This window comes from Puma concolor, chromosome F2, assembly GCF_028749965.1.
Source record: "Puma concolor isolate L17-30 chromosome F2, mPumCon1.1.hap2, whole genome shotgun sequence".
In the NCBI taxonomy this organism is placed as follows: Eukaryota; Metazoa; Chordata; class Mammalia; order Carnivora; family Felidae; genus Puma; species Puma concolor.
Genome location: NC_141684.1, coordinates 75,917,138 through 75,935,611, shown reverse-complemented (window position 1 = coordinate 75,935,611; position 18,474 = coordinate 75,917,138). Strand labels below are relative to the sequence as shown.

General features: G+C 50.3%; 1 protein-coding gene and 1 long non-coding RNA gene across 3 annotated transcripts in view; one reads left to right on the top strand and one right to left on the bottom strand.

Annotated features, from left to right (window-relative positions):
- Positions 1 to 8,936: 8,936 nt before the first annotated feature.
- On the bottom strand, positions 8,937 to 13,793 carry LOC147572120 (uncharacterized). Its single transcript, XR_015246606.1, has 2 exons — positions 12,296 to 13,793; positions 8,937 to 12,054 (listed from the first exon to the last, which is right to left on the bottom strand). It is a non-coding gene; the product is annotated as an uncharacterized LOC147572120 (long non-coding RNA).
- Positions 13,794 to 14,234: 441 nt separating this feature from the next.
- The window catches only part of LYN (LYN proto-oncogene, Src family tyrosine kinase), a 128,295-nt gene continuing 124,055 nt past the window's right edge, over positions 14,235 to 18,474 (top strand). The window contains exon 1 of one of the 2 annotated variants that reach the window (XM_086695153.1): positions 14,235 to 14,475. The gene's annotated coding sequence lies outside the window, so the exon portion shown is untranslated. The remainder of the gene's footprint in view (positions 14,476 to 18,474) is intronic. The other variant, XM_086695154.1, reaches the window with a different exon arrangement.

Below are 18,474 nucleotides of genomic sequence, written 5' to 3'. Positions count from 1 at the left end.
ACCCTGCCCCTGGCACGCCATGCCCTTCCAGAGAAGAGTCTGTGAGTTCCCGCCCTCCTGGAGCCCCCCTCCACCTATGTTCCCGGTACGACAAACCACAAAGTCCCCGCCTAGGTGTTTCTGGGCACATCGGACGCTCAGGTCTCCTCCCCCAGGGAACACAGCATGGCAGCTCACGTCTCCCTAGGCCAAGAGACAGCCGTCTGCAGAGCCGCAGATGGCATTTCGATGTGCGGGTTAGGAAGGCCGCACTCCTGCGTGCGAGGCTGCTCAGAGTGAGGGGCAGAGGTGAGAAGAGAAGGGGTGAGTGGCAGCACAAGGAAGGGCCTTCGGCCAGCCATCAGCGGTCCTGGTATCGCGTCGCTCTGACGCACACTTCCCCGGGGTCTGAGAATTCCACCTTCCCGAGTCCTTCCAAGACGGTGGTGGTTAGTTTTGTGCGCCAGCTCGGCTGGGCCAGGTACCCGGACATCTGGTCAGACTTCACTGTGGAGTTTGCTGTGAAGGCATCTTTCAGACGAGACTAAAATCTAAATCGGAGGACTTTGAGTAAAGCAGATGATCAGGCGGATGGGCCTCGCTCAAGCACTTAAAGGCCTTAACAGCACAGACTGTGTCCCCCTGAGGGGCACCTGGGTGGCTCAGTGGGTTAAGCAGCCGACTTCGGCTCCGGTCGTGATCTCACGGTTTGTGAGTTCGAGCCCCGCATCGGGCTCCGTGCTGACACCTCGGAGCCCGGAGCCCGCTTCGGATTCTGTGTCTCCCTCTCTCTCTGCCCCTCTCCCTGCTCACACTCTGTCTGTCTGTATCTCTCTCTCACAAATAAACATTAAAATAAAAAAAAAGACTGTGGTCCCCTGAGAAAGGAGGAATTCTGCCCCCAGACTGCATTTGAACTTGAGCTGCAACGTCAACTCTACTCTTTCCTGGCGTCCAGTCTGCTGGCCAGCCCTGCAGATTTTGGACTTGCTGACCTCCATAATTACATGAGCCGATTTGCTAAAGTAAACCTCTCTCTCATATTGATTCTGTTTCTCTGAAGAATCGGAATTAATACAAAGGTTTATTTTACAAGGTAAGAGGCTAGATCATGTTTTATGTATCACTTGATGTATATAGACTAGATATATTAGACACATAGTATTTGGGCCGCTCAGAAGCGGTCCCACAAATATTAGGGCTGAGCCCGAATATGTCTGCAGTCCCACTTTGTGCAATACAAGAGGTCCGAAAGTGTGTGCTTTAGCCATGTGTAGCGAGCCCTACATAGGTGCTCATTGCTATCAGAGGGTCAAATCTTGGCATTAAAGCTACCGAGGACTCCAGAAAGGGGGCAGGGGGGTGGGGAGGGATGGGAACAGGCAGTAGGGTGCAGTGGGAAGGCCATAGGCTTGGTCAGCTAAACCCAAAGTCAGATCTTACCTCCATGTTTCAGCAGGGGTGGAGTGATCGTGTGACCTTGGAAAACTGCTTTTACTGGCCTGTGACAGCGTTCCCATCAAACGTAAGCTGGAGGAAACAGCAGGGGTCTCAAACATTACTGAGAAAACTGTGTACGTGATGTGTCTAAGGGACTTGCCCCGCTCAAGAACCATCCGCTACTTTGCGAGGGCTGTTGCCACAAAGGACCACGAATGGGTGGTTCGAACCACAGAAATCTGCCGTCTCGCAGTTCTGGAGGCCAGAAGTCCAAGATCAAGGTGTTGGCAGAGTTGATTCCTGCCGAGGCTCCGGGGAAGGATCTGTGGTATATGCCCCTCTCCTAACGTCTGCGGGTTTCCTCGTGACATTTCTCATTCCTTGACTCATACCTGCACTGCTGTCTTACGCGGCATTCTCCTGGTGTGCCGGCATGGTCATCCGGGTTCACGTTCTCCTTTTCTTTTTTTTTTTTATTTTATTTTTTATTTTTTAAAAAAATTTTTTTTCAACGTTTATTTATTTCTGGGACAGAGAGAGACAGAGCATGAACGGGGAAGGGGCAGAGAGAGAGGGAGACACAGAATCGGAAACAGGCTCCAGGCTCCGAGCCATCAGCCCAGAGCCCGACGCGGGGCTCAAACTCACGGACCGCGAGACCGTGACCTGGCTGAAGTCGGACGCTTAACCGACTGCGCCACCCAGGCGCCCCACGTTCTCCTTTTCTTTATAAGGACAGAGTCCTATTGAATTGCTCTCCACCCCCCCCAATGACCTCTCTTAACTTGGTTATCTGCAAGTTAATACTTATATTAGAAGAAAGGTACGGGGGGCCCTGGGTGGCTCAGTCAGTCGAGCATCCGACTTCGGCTCAGCTCGTGATCTCACGCTTTGTGAGTTCGAGCCCCGAGTAGGGCTCTGGGCTGACGGCTCGGAGCCTGCAGCCTGCTTCGGATTCTGGGTCTCTCTCTCTCTCTCTCTCTCTCTCTCTCTGCCCCTCCCCCAGATGTGTTCTGTCTCTCTCTCAAAAATAAAAATAAGTTTTTAAGAATTTAATAAATTTATGGGGCGCCTGGGTGGCGCAGTCGGTTAAGCGTCCGACTTCAGCCAGGTCACGATCTCGCGGTCCGTGAGTTCGAGCCCCGCGTCGGGCTCTGGGCTGATGGCTCGGAGCCTGGAGCCTGTTTCCGATTCTGTGTCTCCCTCTCTCTCTGCCCCTCCCCCGTTCATGCTCTGTCTCTGTCTGTCCCATAAATAAATAAAAACGTGGAAAAAAAAAATTTAAAAAAAAAAAAAAGAATTTAATAAATTTAATAATTTAATAGAATTTAATACTAGAATAGAATAGAAATAGAATAGAAATAGAATTTAATAAATTCTTAAAAACAAAGAAAAAGAAGAAAGGTATAAAGCGACAAGTCAAGAAGAGCTAGAGGTGAAGTTTCATAGGATTTTAAGGGCTGAACAGAGGCAACGAATCTAAAGAAGTTTTCGCAACTCTTTGATGAGGTAGCATTTGAACTGGACCTTGAAAGATGGGTAAAAATTGGCCAGGTGAAGATGGCCGGAAGGGGAATGTGTGAAAAACAAAAACAAAACAACCCCAAAAAGATGTGAAGTTATATGTCAGCGTGAACTAAGCCGCATAAAAATATTCTCAACCTCTTGTGTCTTTAAAGTATGAGTTGGCCTTCTTGTCCTTCTTTCCACCTCTTCCCCCACCTCATCCCATCACCATAACCCTAGACGAGGAAAACTGAGTCACTTGACCGCCTTCACAGGACCTCGTGTGAGCTAGATGTGACTCACTTTGTAGATAAGCAAACAGGATCACGTTAAGTATCGCGTACCCGATCATCACAAAGGACCTCTTCTGATACCCTGGGGTCACGTCAATGAGCAGTTCAAGTTCAACATCACAGCCTTGAACCAAAGCTCTCCCACTGGGTGGTAAGACAAATACATATACTCTAAAATTCCAACTTAATTCATGTGAATTTTTTCTCTTATAACTTTGAATCTGCTCTACAGTCAGATCTGAAGACTCCCTAAGTAAGAACTTCATAGGACAGTGTATTTTTAGGATAGTGGTATTCTCAGAGCTTAACAACAGCGAATCAAAATAAACAGGACTTTGGAGGAACACACACACGCACACACACACACACACACACACACACACACACAAACTATTCAGATCAACCAAAAGACATACCCAAAGTCAGAAGAAAAAAAAATCATAAACCTACCCTGGAATGAACTCTACCTTTAAGAGGGCGGTTGAGATTTTACGGAGTGGCCTGTAAGGAATATTCTGCATTTTCTGGACATTTCTGGAGGTGGGGGTGAGTGACGGAAAATGACCACAACAAGGCCGTGGAGGTCCCCCCTAACACTTTAGCTGAGCACTAGAGAGATATCACTAGCCTGGAGACAAGTCAAGGAATCGTACCAACACCTCTTTGTACATAATTAGAATCTGTAGCTCCCCATGGAATACTTGGCCGAGCAGTGGTGGCCATTCGCGCCCAAGAAGTGGTAATAGCCAGACCAGGCTATCAGGCTGGCTCTACAGAGAACTTGGGGGGGGGGTGGGGGGGGAAGGGGGGGGTGGTTAGCTGATGCCTCCCACCAGGGTGAAAAGCAGAAGCAGCCTTTGAAGCTAAATTCATCCGCAGGCAGCATAGACCAAGGAACAATTTCCAAGATGGTCACCAAACTACATACATACATACTTACGTACATGAAAACGACACAACGTTGGTCAGTGCAGATAAAGGATGTAACCGGAATGTAAAATTGTTATCAGCGTTGCACGAACACCCTCCTCGGGCTAGGTCTCCGCACGACAGCGGGTTTTCTGGGGGAACCGTATCCAGCATGTCATGCCGTCTTGCCGCTAGTCCATGAGAGGTGATGGCATTCACCAGACCCCAGAGGGCCAGTTCACCATGAAAGGCTCTGAGGGACAGTTCTGTCAACACGGAGTGTCACAGAGCTCTGAGAAGCAGTTCGGGTTTGTTTGCATACTGGGAAAGGAGTGCAAACACCCATGGGCACCTCGTTCGTGCTCACGATTTAAACTATTTTGCTGTCACGTCTTTGACAGCAGACGAGGTAGCGGCACGGTCCCAGGGGCCTCAGACACGACGTCCTGTTAGCACCAGGCGGCAGTGAGGGCTCCCCATGAATACGAGCAGCTGTGTTGTGACAACTGGTCCCGAGTGCGTTTCTCCGCACGCGCGTCCCCTGGGCCCGTGAGTTGGGCACACACACACACACACACACACACACACACACGCGCACACGGGCCCCTTCCTAAAAGACCCACAGCAACATCGCTGTGCTACCTGGAGCCTCTGGGACCAGGTTCATCTCAAGATCCCCAAAGCAATTTAACCATGAAAACTTTTTCCATGTGACACCTATTCATATTTAACAGTTTGAGAAATCCTGCTTTGCGGTAATTCACGCACAAATAACGTTTTATGGAAAATTTTTGTAGCCTGAAAGGGTTCGTATGAGTTTTCGTTTTTCTTTATTCATTCCCTGGTGTCTACAAGCATTTGTGCTAAAGTCCACCCCCTGCCCCCAATTTATGTGTGTGTGTGTGTGTGTGTGTGTGTGTGTGTGTTGATTTTTTTTTTTTTTTTTTGATGCTTACCGTTATACTCACACGCAGGTGTACAAGTGCTTCTCTTCCACATGTCAGTCCTGGGAGTGGGGGGAGGACCTGGGGGAGGTTGCGACTGTTAGGACAGCCGGTTTCCGGGTGGGGGGGTGGGCGAGCCCTCTTCTGGACACACTCACGGCATGGTGGCACCAAACCCACGCAGGTGGCCTTTGCTTTCTGGGAGCAGAAGAGGAGGAGAGCTTAAAGGAAGCTAGAGGAAGCAGGGGGCGGCCCGATGCACGGCCACTGGGCATCGAGGGCACTCCTCATCCGTCCGCACCCCAAGCCGCTTGAGCGGGGTGCTACCAAGTTCTGGGAGTGAGGTCGCTGGCCTCGGCTCGCCCATCGAGACTGGCCCCCCCTCCCCTGCCCGCTTTGTGAAATGGCTTCTTTCTTGCCGGGAACACTAAAGGTGACTAGTGGGGCTGCATCGCCCAGGGGAAATTACGTTACACAACCAAGCTTTCAAGATCAGTATCTGTACCAGGCAACCTGGACTTCCAGAGAAGCAAGCCAGGTTTGTCCCAGGTAAGGGGGGAGGGGGAGAGGGGCGAGGGCAGGGTGGGAGGGAGACTCTTTTTTGCAGCCCTTTCCTACCCAGCACCTCCCTCAGGTGCTGCTTCCAAACACTTCTTTCCTGCAAGATGTCCTGGGCACGAGGTGACCCCTGGCCATCATTCCCCACCGCCACCACCTTCATCCAAACCTCCAGCCTTAATGCCAATAACACCCCAGGCAAGCTCTCCAATTAAACTACATCATGGGGCGCTGGCTGGCTCAGTCGGAAGAGCATGGGACTCTTGATCTCAGGGTTGTGAGTTCAAGCCCCACGTTGGGTGTAGAGATTATAAACAAACTACATCATGAAGCTGCTCTGAAAATTAAGTGGTTTTATGCTTCTTTTTTTTTTTCTTTTTTTGATCCTTGCTACTTGTTTTTCCAAGGCTCTCTACTTCCTTCGACTGATGCAATCCAATTTCAGAAGGTTCTGTCTGTCCCAAAGTGATAGGATACCTCATTTCTGCAGACATTACAGAGATAACTGACTCAGGCAAGAATCATCAAGGGACGCTAAGCTAGTGGGTAAAAGTTTGATGAAGTATAGGAAACTTCCTTACATAGTTCGTAGGGAGCAAGCTATCTCCCTACAAGATATTGATTAATTATAAAAGGAAAAATCGTGACTCTGGAGTGGAAAAACTAGGCAGACACCCCCTTAACTAAGGAGATAATGGGCCTTCTGCCATCAATGATGCCTTCTGCCCGAAATGCACAGCCCGAATCTAATTATGAGGAAATATCACATAAACCCAACATGCAGCATGATCTGGAATTTTCTTTTGCTATAAAGTGTATTTGTGGGACAAATGTCAATATTTGAATGGTCTACAGATTTCTTCTTCTTCTTTTTTTTTAGGTTTATTTATTTTGATCGGGGGCAGAGGGAGGGGCAGAGACAGAGTCGGGGAGGGAGAGAATCCCAAGCAGGCTCTATGCAGGGCAGAGCCCGATGCAGGGCTCGAACTCATGAACCGTGAGATCACGACCTGAGCTGAAATCAAGTCAGACGCTTAACCGACTGAGCCACCCAGGAGCCCCGGAATGGTCTGCAGATTAACAGTGTATCAATGTTCCTTTCCTGATAAGAGAATGTTTTTAGGAAATACACACTGAGGAACTTAGGGGTAAAAGGGCATCGTGTCTGTAACTTACTCTGGAGCAACGGTTGAGAAAAATTTGCGGATTGATAGAGCACAAACATGGTTACATGTTAATGGTTGGAGAATCTGGCTGAAGGATAGATAGCGATTCTTTGTGGCTATTTTTGGAACTTTTCTTCAAGTCAGAGATTTTGAAAAACTAAGTACGAGTTCGTAGATATTATAAAAACATCTAGAATTAGAACCGGGGGCAGGGCTGATACCAGAGTGAGGAGATCAGCTTGGTTTGAGGGCCTAGATACCCTTGCTAAAGATCAGATGCTATGGAAGGAGGGAATATGGCACTGACCGGGGGCCTCGTCCTTCTGAGAGAAAACAAAAATGAAGTCATAACCAACTCTCCCTCTTACCTCGGGACATTGCCCTGTAGACCCCCCCCCCCCCCAAGCCCTCCATATGACTATATGAGACTTTTATTTTTTACACACAGTCTATATTTTGGTCTAATTCCCATGTAGCCCCGTCTTGTGCATCATCGTGTATTTTGTTATAAATTTGATAGGATTCCAATCTCGACGATGTTATTGGTATTATTACCCTTATTCGCTAGCTTGGTTTTTAAATAACTTCTCATTCAGGTAGTTTGGTTATCCCTTTGTAATGCAGAAGAATTGAGAAGGACTCGGCCCAGATTCAGCCACGTGTACTTTCGGGCACACCGGCGGAGTTTCTGCGCTTTGCCAACTGAGAAGCCCAGACTTTACGGAAGGCATTGGAATCCAAGGGTACAACTTGGGCTGCGAGGTCAGACGGACAGAAGGGGTTTGAATCCAGCGGGTGCCATCTCAAGGTGAATTGGGTGAGTCACCTTCCTCCTTTGAGGCTATCTTCCTACCTATAAAACATAGAAAATAAAGCCGGCTTGTTGTGAGGACTGATAAGAGGCTTTAATATAAAACAACCTGCCCAGTTCCTCCCTGGTTGTTGTGACAAAAACCCTTTGTAAAAAGCAAAGGGAGTCCTCCCTCCAGCAAAGGGAGTCCTCTCCTTGCTGCAACTTTTCCAGGTTTTTTTTCCTTTTTAAGTTTATTTATCTTGAGAGAGAGAGAGACAGAGACAGAGACAGAGAGAGCCAGCGGGGGAGGGGCAGGGAAAGAGGGAGAGACAGAATCCCAAGCAGGCTCCACACTGTCAGCGCAGAGCCAGATGTGGGGCTCGAACTCACGAACCGTGAGATCATGACCTGGGCTGAAACCAAGAGTCGGATGCTTAACTGACTGAGACACCCAGGCGCCCCTCCAGTTGTTTTTATGTCAATGTGTGCCTGACGTTATAAATAAGCAATTTAATTAAGTAGCAACTTAGAAAAAAATGAGTGGAAAAGTTGTTTCTATGTAAACTAAGCTGAATATTTGGAAACGGTCACAGATAAAATGGTAAAAGCAGGGGCACCTGGGTGGCTCAGTCAGTTAGGCGTCCCGACTTTGGCTCAGGTCATGATCTCGTGGTTCGTGGGTTCAAGCCCCGCGTTAGGGCTCTGTGCTGACAGCTGGGAGCCTGGAGCCCGCTTCGGTTCTGTGTCTCCCTCTCTCTCTCCCCCTCCCCCACTAATGCTCTGTCTCTTTCTCAAAAATGAATAAACATTAAAAAAATTTTTTTAAGGGTAAAAGCAAATAATTCTGCTGATTTAGGAATGATTTAGGTGTGAGTGAAGCGGCTGTAGAAGGCGGGAGACTGAGGGGAGAGATGGCTTCGGGAGTCTTTCCTCTGCTTCCGCAAAGCTGTAACCAGAAACCAGAGATGAGGGCCCATGGGTGTGGGTTAGGGAAGAAAGAGGATACAGAATGCCCAGCCGGGGATTCACAGAGGAAGTGCCGTAGCATCACATGAGAGATTGGCAGGGAACGAACGTGAATTCAACCTTAAGTTCAAGTGAAATATTTAAAAAAAATTTTTTTTCTTAACGTTTATTTATTTTTGAGACAGAGAGAGACAGAGCATGAACAGGGGAGGGTCAGAGAGAGGGAGACACAGAATCCGAAACAGGCTCCAGGCTCCGAGCCGTCAGCACAGAGCCCGACGTGGGGCTTGAACTCACGGACCGCAAGATCGTGACCTGAGCCGAAGTCGGATGCTTAACCGACTGAGCCACCCAGGCGCCCCTCAAGTGAAATATTTAAGGTACATGTACATCACTTTTATTATTTCCCCACTTTAAACAGCTTTTTTGATTCATCAGTCCCCAGTGCGTCAGGGGAGAGGCCTTCTAGTGCATTTGTTCCGGAACGCTGGCGGTAAGTAGACACCCTTTTGTCTGGCAGCTACGTCCCGTGTCCTCCCAGGGTCTCGGTTGGAGCTTTTTCCCAGTGGTTCCCACCCATCTTGGCCTCTCCTCGGCCCCACCTGGGGAGCTTCAAAGTCTCTCTCACTCCACCCCTTTGATGTAATGACCGGGGTCGGGCCTGGGTAAGGCGATTCCCACGTGCTTCCAGGGCTGGGCACCGCTGTGCTGTGTTGTTTGCTACACGGGCCTCGGTCTGCGGCCGTGTCTGCAAGGGTCAGACGGACCGTCTCAGCCTCCACTCTGCCCCTCCCCACAAAGCCAAGCAGGGAGCTGGTGCAGAGAGTCTGTACGAGTCCCTGCATTGTCTGCAAGAGTCTGAGCCTCCGGAGGGCAGCTCCCAGAAGAGTGAAAGGGACCCTGGGACAGTCCACACGGTGACGGCGGGGTGAGCTGGGGGTCAGATGCGGGGTGAGCTGGGGGTCAGATGGCAGGTGAGCCGACACGGAAGCCTGTGCCGAGGATGCCCGATCCCCGCTCCAAGTGCCACGATCGGGCGCATGATGTAGATGGTGTTGAGGGAAAATTTCCTTGAAGTCAGGCATTTCATTTTCCGACCAGCGGATGACAGGCTGTTCTTCCGCACCATCGATTCTCATTATTTCTAGCAGTCACGGTCTCTAAAGATGAATGAATCCGCTAATACCCAACCACTGCTCCTGACGGGAAGGCAGGCTTCAGCAGCCGAGAGTCTCTGGCCACTGCACGTTCGTCGACGGACCGATAAGTGACCCTGTTTTATGTGTTTCTGTTTAAAGACAAATTCTTTAATGTCATCTGTTGACTCACCAACATCGAACTCATAGCCAACCGTACCATACGTAACTCATGCCCGAATAAAGCCTACCTAACACATATATCTCTTCCATAAGGCACATCACAGCCTTCTCGTGCTCGGAACGCTAGACCGCACTTCAGCACTACCCTTTGCCATTTTAAACAGTGAAATTACCAGCAAAGAGCACAGAAATGCAAAAAAACACGGCGCTAAACGGAGCCCCAAAGAACGCCCGGTTTATAGTAACAAGAGCTGCAACGGGAAGGCGGGGCGTGACCTTGTCTGACCTCTGCTGGGAATGGGTGCCTGGGGAGACGCAGACTTTTCACTGCTACGCTCACGTCCCCGCGTGGCTGTGAAAGCATTGGGTGCACGGATTTGGGGGTTTCAAATAAGTTTTAGCGAGGGGGTGAATTTGCAGGTGCAGAATTGGAAAGACTGAGGACGTGCCATTTCCACTATTCCTCCTCTTGTCCTGCCCAGGCATGTCCCCCCCCTTCTTCGAAAGCCTGCTTCCCTTGCCAAGAGGGATCTTTGTTGATTTTCTTTTTTGTTGTTGTTGTTGTTGATTTTCAGCCTGCCTCTGATTGTTGCCGTGTGTGCTCAGTTCCCTGTTGAGACTGCCCTTGAGACAACTCAGTCCGTCAATTATGAACCAACCAATACTAATGAAGTATTTTAAAGCACCTAATAGACTTTTTAAAAAAGATTTTATTTTTAAGTAATCTCTACCCCCCACACGGGGCTCGAACTCACAACCCTGAGATCAGGTGTCACGTGTGTTCCCAACAGAGCCAGCCAGGTGAGCCCTCAAGCACCTAACAGAACTTTTGAGAAGTGCGGTGGGAAAGAGATAAATACAAGAAGCCGTGCCTTCCAAAGAGGGGTTCGCTATCTCCCAGCAGTGGAGGAGAGAAAGTTACCATGTGAAACAAAGGCAAACAATGTCAAAAAGGACCTACGTCTATTTTAAAATGAATGTTGCACACCGAGTGTTCTGGACGTCTGGAAAAGAAAGATACCAATGAGGGCTTTAAGTAAAACTTTTCCAAAGACATGAAACTTGCATGGGGCTTTGAGGAAAAACAAGTGTCGAGGGTGGGTGGGGAAGTATTCAGGATATATGAATGCAACCTGAGAAATGGGAAGGAACATAGATTCGCATCCAGCGCTCACCCCCCCACCACAAATAAGAACAAAGAGACAAACTTAAGCAGGGTGCTTGTATGTAAGGTGCTTGTATGTAAGGATCTAAGTGCAAGCCCAGCCCTGCCTGGTGATCCTTTGTTCCTTATTCCACAAGACACTTTACCGAAAAACACTGACGGGACATGCCAGATGGATTAATCAACACCAAACATTTTGCGTCCCAGTCACGTGCCTTTTGCCAGGATCTCAAGGATGCATGGGTAATAGTAGTAACAGTATTAAAATACGAATCAAACAGTAATTTTCATTTAGGGCCAGTGTACTTGACAGGTCGTCCTGAAGAAAGGTGTAGGCAATGGGGTCTCAGGTAATCAATTACTCCATAGGATCCGTGACGGATTTCACGCACACATTCAATACCTTCCAACAGGTGCCCTACCCTCTCCTCTTCGGCAGGAAAACGAACCGATTACATGCTATTGAACATCACAGGTATAGGCCATCCTACCTTTTTTTGTTGCGTAAGGCAGTAGATTGCAAACGTCTATAGTCTGTTGTCACTAATAGATGGCTGCTGTATAGGATTATGTTAAGGTGGCTACTTGACGGCTGGACAATGGCTGTCGCCTCAGGTGGGGCCAGCCTCTTAAGAATCTTAATAACCCACACTTACGCAGTATGCAAATCCGCAATAAAGAAGGTAAGACCATACAGTGGGGAAAAGACAGTTTCTTCAATAAATTGTGCTGGGGAAAATGAACAGCTATACGCAAAAGAATGAAACGGTCCACTTTCCTTACACCATACACAAAAATAAACTCAAAACGCATTAGAGACCCACGTGTAAGACCTGAAACCATAAAACTCTTAGTAGAAAACACAGGCAGTAAACTCTTGGACATCAACCAAGGCCATTTTTCTAGATATGTCTCCTGAGGCAAGGGAAATAAAACCAAAATAAACTCTTGGGACTACACCAAAGTAAAAAGCTTTTGCACAGCAAAGGAAACCATCATCAAAATGAAAAGGCAACCTGGGGCGCCTGGGTGGCGCAGTCGGTTAAGCGTCCGACTTCAGCCAGGTCACGATCTCGCGGTCCGTGAGTTCGAGCCCCGCGTCAGGCTCTGGGCTGATGGCTCGGAGCCTGGAGCCTGTTTCCGATTCTGTGTCTCCCTCTCTCTCTGCCCCTCCCCCATTCATGCTCTGTCTCTCTCTGTCCCAAAAATAAATAAATGTTGAAAAAAAAAATTAAAAAAAAAAAATGAAAAGGCAACCTACTGAATGGGAGAAGATATTTGCAAATGGTATAGCTGATAAGGGATTAACATTCAAAAATATATAAAGAGCTTATACAACTGAATACCAAAAAACCAAAAATGGTCTGATTTAAAAAATGGGCAGGGGACCTGAACAGATATTATTCCAAAGACGACATCCAGATGGCCAACAGACACATGAAAAGGTGCTCCACATCAGCAATCTTCAGGGAAATACAAATTAAAACCCCAATGAGACATCACCTCACACCTGTCAGAATGGTGAAACTAAAAAAGACAAGACATAACAAATGTTGGCAAGGATGTGGAGAAAAAGGAACCCCCGTGCACTGTTGGTGGGAATGCAAACTGGGGTAGCTGCTGTGGAAAACAGAATGGAGGTTCCTCAAAAAATTACAAATAGAAACACACACACACACACACACACACACACACACACACACACAGTGGAACATTATTCGGCCATAAAATAAGATGAGATCTTGTCTTTGTGACCACATGGATGGATCTAGAGGGCATCATGCTAACTGAAAGAAGTCAGACAGAGAAAGACAAACCCCGTATGATCTCACTTATATGTGGAATCTAAACAACAAAGCAAATGAACCAACAAAGCAGGAACAGACCCATAAATAAAGAGGACAAACTGACGGTGGCCAGAGGACACGGGGGTAGGGAGATAGCAAAAGAGGTGACGTGAGTGGGAGCTCACAGACTTCCAGTGACAGAATAAGTCAGTCCTGGGGGCGAAAGGCACAGCGTAGGCAATGGGGTCAAGGGTACTGTAACAGCCTCGAATGGTGCCGATCAATGGTAGCTCCACCTGTGGTGAGCACAGCATTGCCATATAGACTTGTTGAATCACTATGTTGTGCACCTGAAACTAATGTAACATTGTGGGTCAACTGTACTTTGATTTAAAAAAAAAAAAAAGATTAAAAGAAGAATTACAGGGGGGAAAAGAGAAGGGTAGTGGGTCAGAAGTGCATAGCCCGATGCCTGGCACCTGAGAGGCCCCACTTGGTCGCTATTATAAATACCAAGAGTAAATCTCCTACAGGCCGCTATTTATTTCCTGGTGAATTCCACAGCGTGGCGTAATGCTGGGATCCCGGGGAATCTCGCTTCGACCTGGGCCTCCGCCACGGCTGGGACGACTATCTCGGACTTGCGGCATTTACTGAGTTGGGACACGGGCTTGAAGGCGGGCTCATTCTTTCAACAAACCACGATTATGCCCTCGCTGTGTGCCGAGCACCGTGCCGCATGCGGGGAGGCGGAGAGAGCCGGAATGAGAGAATAGCCGCGACCATCACGGCGCGCTAGGGCACAGCAGGAGCCCTTTGCGCGAGCACTGCATCCTCCCAGGCACCTTTATCTCCGTTTTCCGGGAAGGAAGTCCAAGTTTTGAGGAACCGGGTAATTCGCCAGGCCATTCCACTCCGCTTCCACCCTCCGCCCCCGCTCAGCCCCCTGAACATCCCCGTGGGCACCCTTCAGGGGCTTACTCTGTTGGGAACATTAAGAACTCCGTGAGACTCTGCACGTCAACTCGGCACATGTCAGCCTCTCTCTGGAGAACTCCGGATGCTGGGGCTCAGGGCGCGCCCCCTCTGCGGCCAGGGGCACCCCACCTCCTGACACCTTCGGGAGTGGCTTGGAAGAGAAGCCGAGGGGGCCGACCGAGGCTCCGTGGCCGGGCTCCCTGGAAGAGCCTTCCGTCCGCGTCGACAGGAGCATGTGGGGCCCCAGCGGCTCCACTCCCCCGAGCGGCACGCTGCGACTCCAAGTTTCTCTGCCTTCAAAGCTCGCGCGACGGCCACGCCGAAGACCCAAGCCTTGGGCAGAGGCCAAACGGTCACTTCCCCGCCCTCCCGGCGCAGTATGCAAATCCGAGCACCAGGAAGTAGCTGGGACCTCTCGGCCGAGCCCAGCGACAGCCAGTTCCTCTCCCGCCGCTCCGGGCCGCCGGCCGCTCGCTCCCCTGCCGTGGCGCCTCCGGGCCCGACGCGCTGCAGCCTCCAGCCCGCGGCAGGCGGGGCGGCCGCGCCACCCCGGGCCCCGAGCCCGCAGCCCGCCCTGCGCCGGCCCCGCGGGGCCGCCCCGTCGCGCCCCCCGCTCTGAACTCGAGTCACCGTGGAGCGCCGCCGCCGCCCAGCAACTTTCACCCGGAGCTGGTGAGTCCCCGGAGCTAGCCGGGGGGTGGGCGCGGGGCGGGGGTGGAGGGGTGGGGACCGCGGCTGTGTCCCAGGCCGGAGTCCCGGGCGCCGGGCGGGCCGGGGGGCCGGGGGCTGGGGGGTTCGGCGCGGGCCGCGGCGGCCGGGGGCGCGCGCCGCCTCCTGGCAGCGCGGATGCCTCCAGCCTGTGGGTGGCCGGGCCCTGGGGGAGCGCGGTCGCGGGGGCGGGCGGCTCCGCAGGTGTCCTCTCGGCTGCGGCGCGCAGGGGCGCGGTGGGAGGTGCGGGTGCGAGGGCAGGCGCGCGGCGGGTCCCTCCGGTGCCGACCCGAGCGCTGGCTGCCGTCCCCGCCCGGGCCACTCTCGGTGCGCCTCGGGGAAGCCCCTCGCCGCGCGGAGCCGGCGCGCGGCGGGGATCCCGGCGGGGACTCCTAGGGCTGCAAAATCCGGCCGCGCCGGGGCCCCCCGAGGTGAGGGATGGGGCTCGGCCCGGGCCCTCTGCCAGGCTCCTCGCGAGCGTGACGTCGGGGTGGGGTGGGGGGGGGGCTGCGGCAGAATCGGTAGGCACCCTCCCGCCGAGCCCGGCGCCTCCCCGCCTGCCGAGGAGCAGTCCCGTGCCTCCGCCGGCGGAGAGGAAGCGAGAGTTATTTTAAGAATTCAGGGGTTGCCTTTCCTTCGCCTTGGGGGGAAGGGTGTAAGCGTCAGTTCCCGCTTTCCTGCGTTATCTTGGCCGACTGTGGCATCTTCTCCAAGCTGTGCGTTTGCGATGTTCCTGTCTAATAGCTGACGTGGTCGTGCGGTTGTGTCTCCATTCGTGTGTGTGTGTGTGTGTGTGTGTGTGTGTGTGTGTGTATTATCCCAAACCCACCCAACTTCTTTGCCAGAAACCCGAGTTGAATTCGGGCCTTGCAGTTGCCTCGCCGAGTGTCAGCTTGGGCCTATTACTGAAATTACCTGCGTGGGTTTTTTCATCTCTGGGAGAACATATTTACTTTCTGAGCTGTGTATTGCATGCAAAGCCCCAAGTACACACACAGGCATTCCGTAAATGGCGCTGTTATTTTTCGCAAATACAGTAACTCTATCAAAACAGGGTTCCCTGGTTCTTTGCAATTTGTTGATTTTAAACCTAAGACTACATGGTCCGATTTAGCCACCTGCCCCTCCTAGTAAACGTGCTTAATAAATACACCGGAGATTAGCTGTCTGCACAGCTAGTGCCCGGGAGTCTCACTCACCCTAAGCGCTAGCCAGTAAAGATGTTTGACTTTTGATTTGTTGACCGCCCCTACAGGCACTTGTAGGGTTTAGGAGGGCCGGCCTGTTGTCCCTGCACAGGTAAAAGCCACAGCCGTGCAGGGGGGAACAGAAGTATAGGAATTTAGTAAGTCCCGAGGAGCCCTTCCTAAATGAAGTAAAGTCTGCTGGAAAAAGGGTGGGATTCAGTTAGTCCCCGGTTTTCGTTTGGAGGTAAGGAGCTAAATGTCTTAAGGCTTGAAGACATTTAATTTGATCACAGGCGGCTTTTGGTGACTGGGCCTCTTTGGAGGCAGAGTGGGGTAACCCTCTTCCTGAGTGAAGGGTAGAGGCTGGCCCCGGTAAGGGAAGAGAAAACAGGAACTGGAAAACCTAAGTTTGGGCCTCTGCCATTATCTACCAGAGCTGTGATTTGGGATAAGTTGGGTTAATGACTTGTCCGTTTGTTCGGCCAACGTTTCCTTCATAGCAGTAACTGGCATTATATCATGATTTGTCCGTGTGTGTGTGTATGTGTGTGTGTCTGTATTCACCACTGCAATGAAGGCTCTGTGAAAACAGCTCTGTCTTGTCCAAAATGCTAGCCCCAGTGCCTGTCGCAGAGTCGAGATTACTTGGAAGAAAGGGTGAAGTTTGGCTTCGAGTTTGGCTCCGCGCAAGGTCAAGGAACGGGGCTGGTTCGTAAGGCACTTGAAGCCCGCTGGCCCTCCGTCCTGGTTTCTGAAACGGGGATTTGAGGGACTTTTTTTTGACTGTCCAGTTCTCCCAGGGTCAGTCTCTCTGCAGGACCCGTTACTCAGCTGTATCACTGGGAGCAAGGGCTTGATTTGGATTAAAGGTCGTTTGCCCAATCAAAAACGACCCACTCGATGTTGCCCACGTATATGGAGACCTTGCCATATCCTCCCAACCCCTAGGGGCTTTTTTAGCAGAAAAGTGGTCCAGCCATTTTGTGAATCGAGGAGTGTCCAAGCCCCTTAGGTCCATTTCACTTGTATTCGAAACATCGGAGACGCCATTTGGTTCAAATGAATACACAGAGTTGTGATTCAACAACATTAGCATGGGTTTGCTTATGGGTAGTATAATTTGCATCTGCGTAAATAAGAACACAAGGTGTCTGAGGCTGCGGTGTGAAACGTTGTCACAGCTCACACTGCTGATCTCCATGACCTCCATGTCCTCAAGCATGGATAGTCATTAGTTGGGACGTCGATCGATGACCCATCGCGATGAAGGTGCTCATCCCTTTCGCTTGTTAGGAGCGATTCCTGGGAAGCACTGATCCCGGAGCCAGAAGCCTTCCTGAGTTATAATTTCATCTGAACCTCTCATGGACCCCAGGGTGGGCAGGGACAGGTACAAAACAAAGGGGTTTGGTGTCCTGCCCAAGGTTGCAGGTGGCAAAGTAGCACTGTTGGGCAGAGTAGGTATGTTTTCTGGCTCCATATTCAGAGCGTTCCGCACTTTTCTGCCTTTGCCCTGTAGTAGGTACTCAACTACGGGAAAGAAATCACTTAATAAACATTTTCAAAAAGGGGAACCACAAGGTAATTTTCTTCTATCTCTTGGCGATTGCATCATCAAGCAGGGCACTTAAGGCATGTTCCGGGAGATGCGTTTCTGTGCCTTTTAGCACTGCTTCCTGCTCAGGGAGGGGGGAGATCTGATCACTGCCAAGGTGACTCCTACATCGGCTGTTGCCCAAGCAACTCTAGTGACTGCCTTGGGGGCTATTAGGGCTTATTGGTTAATACAGAAGTGCTCAGGTAATACTTTGCCCGAGGATTGCCTCCAGCCTCTGCTAGAAATGCCTCCCGTGAACCTTACAGGCCTCCTTGTGTGGTGGTTATAACAGTAGGAGCATCATTTGAGGTGAAAATATAAAGTAGGGAGATAGGGCCCAGAAGATGCTCGTTAAAACATACACTGCCCTTTACTGAGCACCTGCTATGAGCAAGGTACCCTTCAAAGCCAACACTCTTACAAGAGGGTACACATTGCCTGTTATCTTTAAAGATTGGTAACAGAAGAGGACAAATATGTAAGAGGAAGTCTTTTTTTTTTTTTTTTTCCCCAGTCAGAAATATTGAAAGATTTCTTACAGTTGCCCGGTTTCCTGATACTTAAGTTGTGAAATGTTGAGTTCACTCTATCATCATTTCTGAAATTTATTTTGAGTAAGTTCCCATTTAGGGGAGAAGCCCAAGTATAGAAAATAGCATAGGAGTCTGCCAGTTGAGGAATTAGAATTTTTGAAACAGCCCGGTTTAAAGATTTAGACCCTCTTTTGGATATCCTTGGCTTAAGTTAGCTGGTTAGGCTGTCTTGTAATTTAGAAGAGAAAGTTCAAATAACGATTTGGGATGTTGTGTTTAAAAGGTGCATCCATGGGCACCTGGGTGACTCAGTTGGTTAAGCAATTGACTTTGGCTCAGGTCATGATCTCTTGCTTCCTGAGTTCAAACCCCACATCGGGCTTTTTGCTGTCAATGCAGAACCTGCTTCAGATTCTCTGTCTCCCCCTCTGTCTCTCTCTGCCCCTCCCTGCGTTCCCTCTCTCTCAAAAATAAACATTAAAAAAATTTTTTAAAAGGTACATCCATGCTAACAAGTTACAGGGGCCGTTGATGTAGCCTTTGTTCATTCTTGGACTTTTTCCTCAATCTTGTTCTGTGCTTCACTTTCCCTTAGTACTGAATAAGCTGTCAGCATTCCTTATTTGCCGCAAAAGTAGTTCTTGAA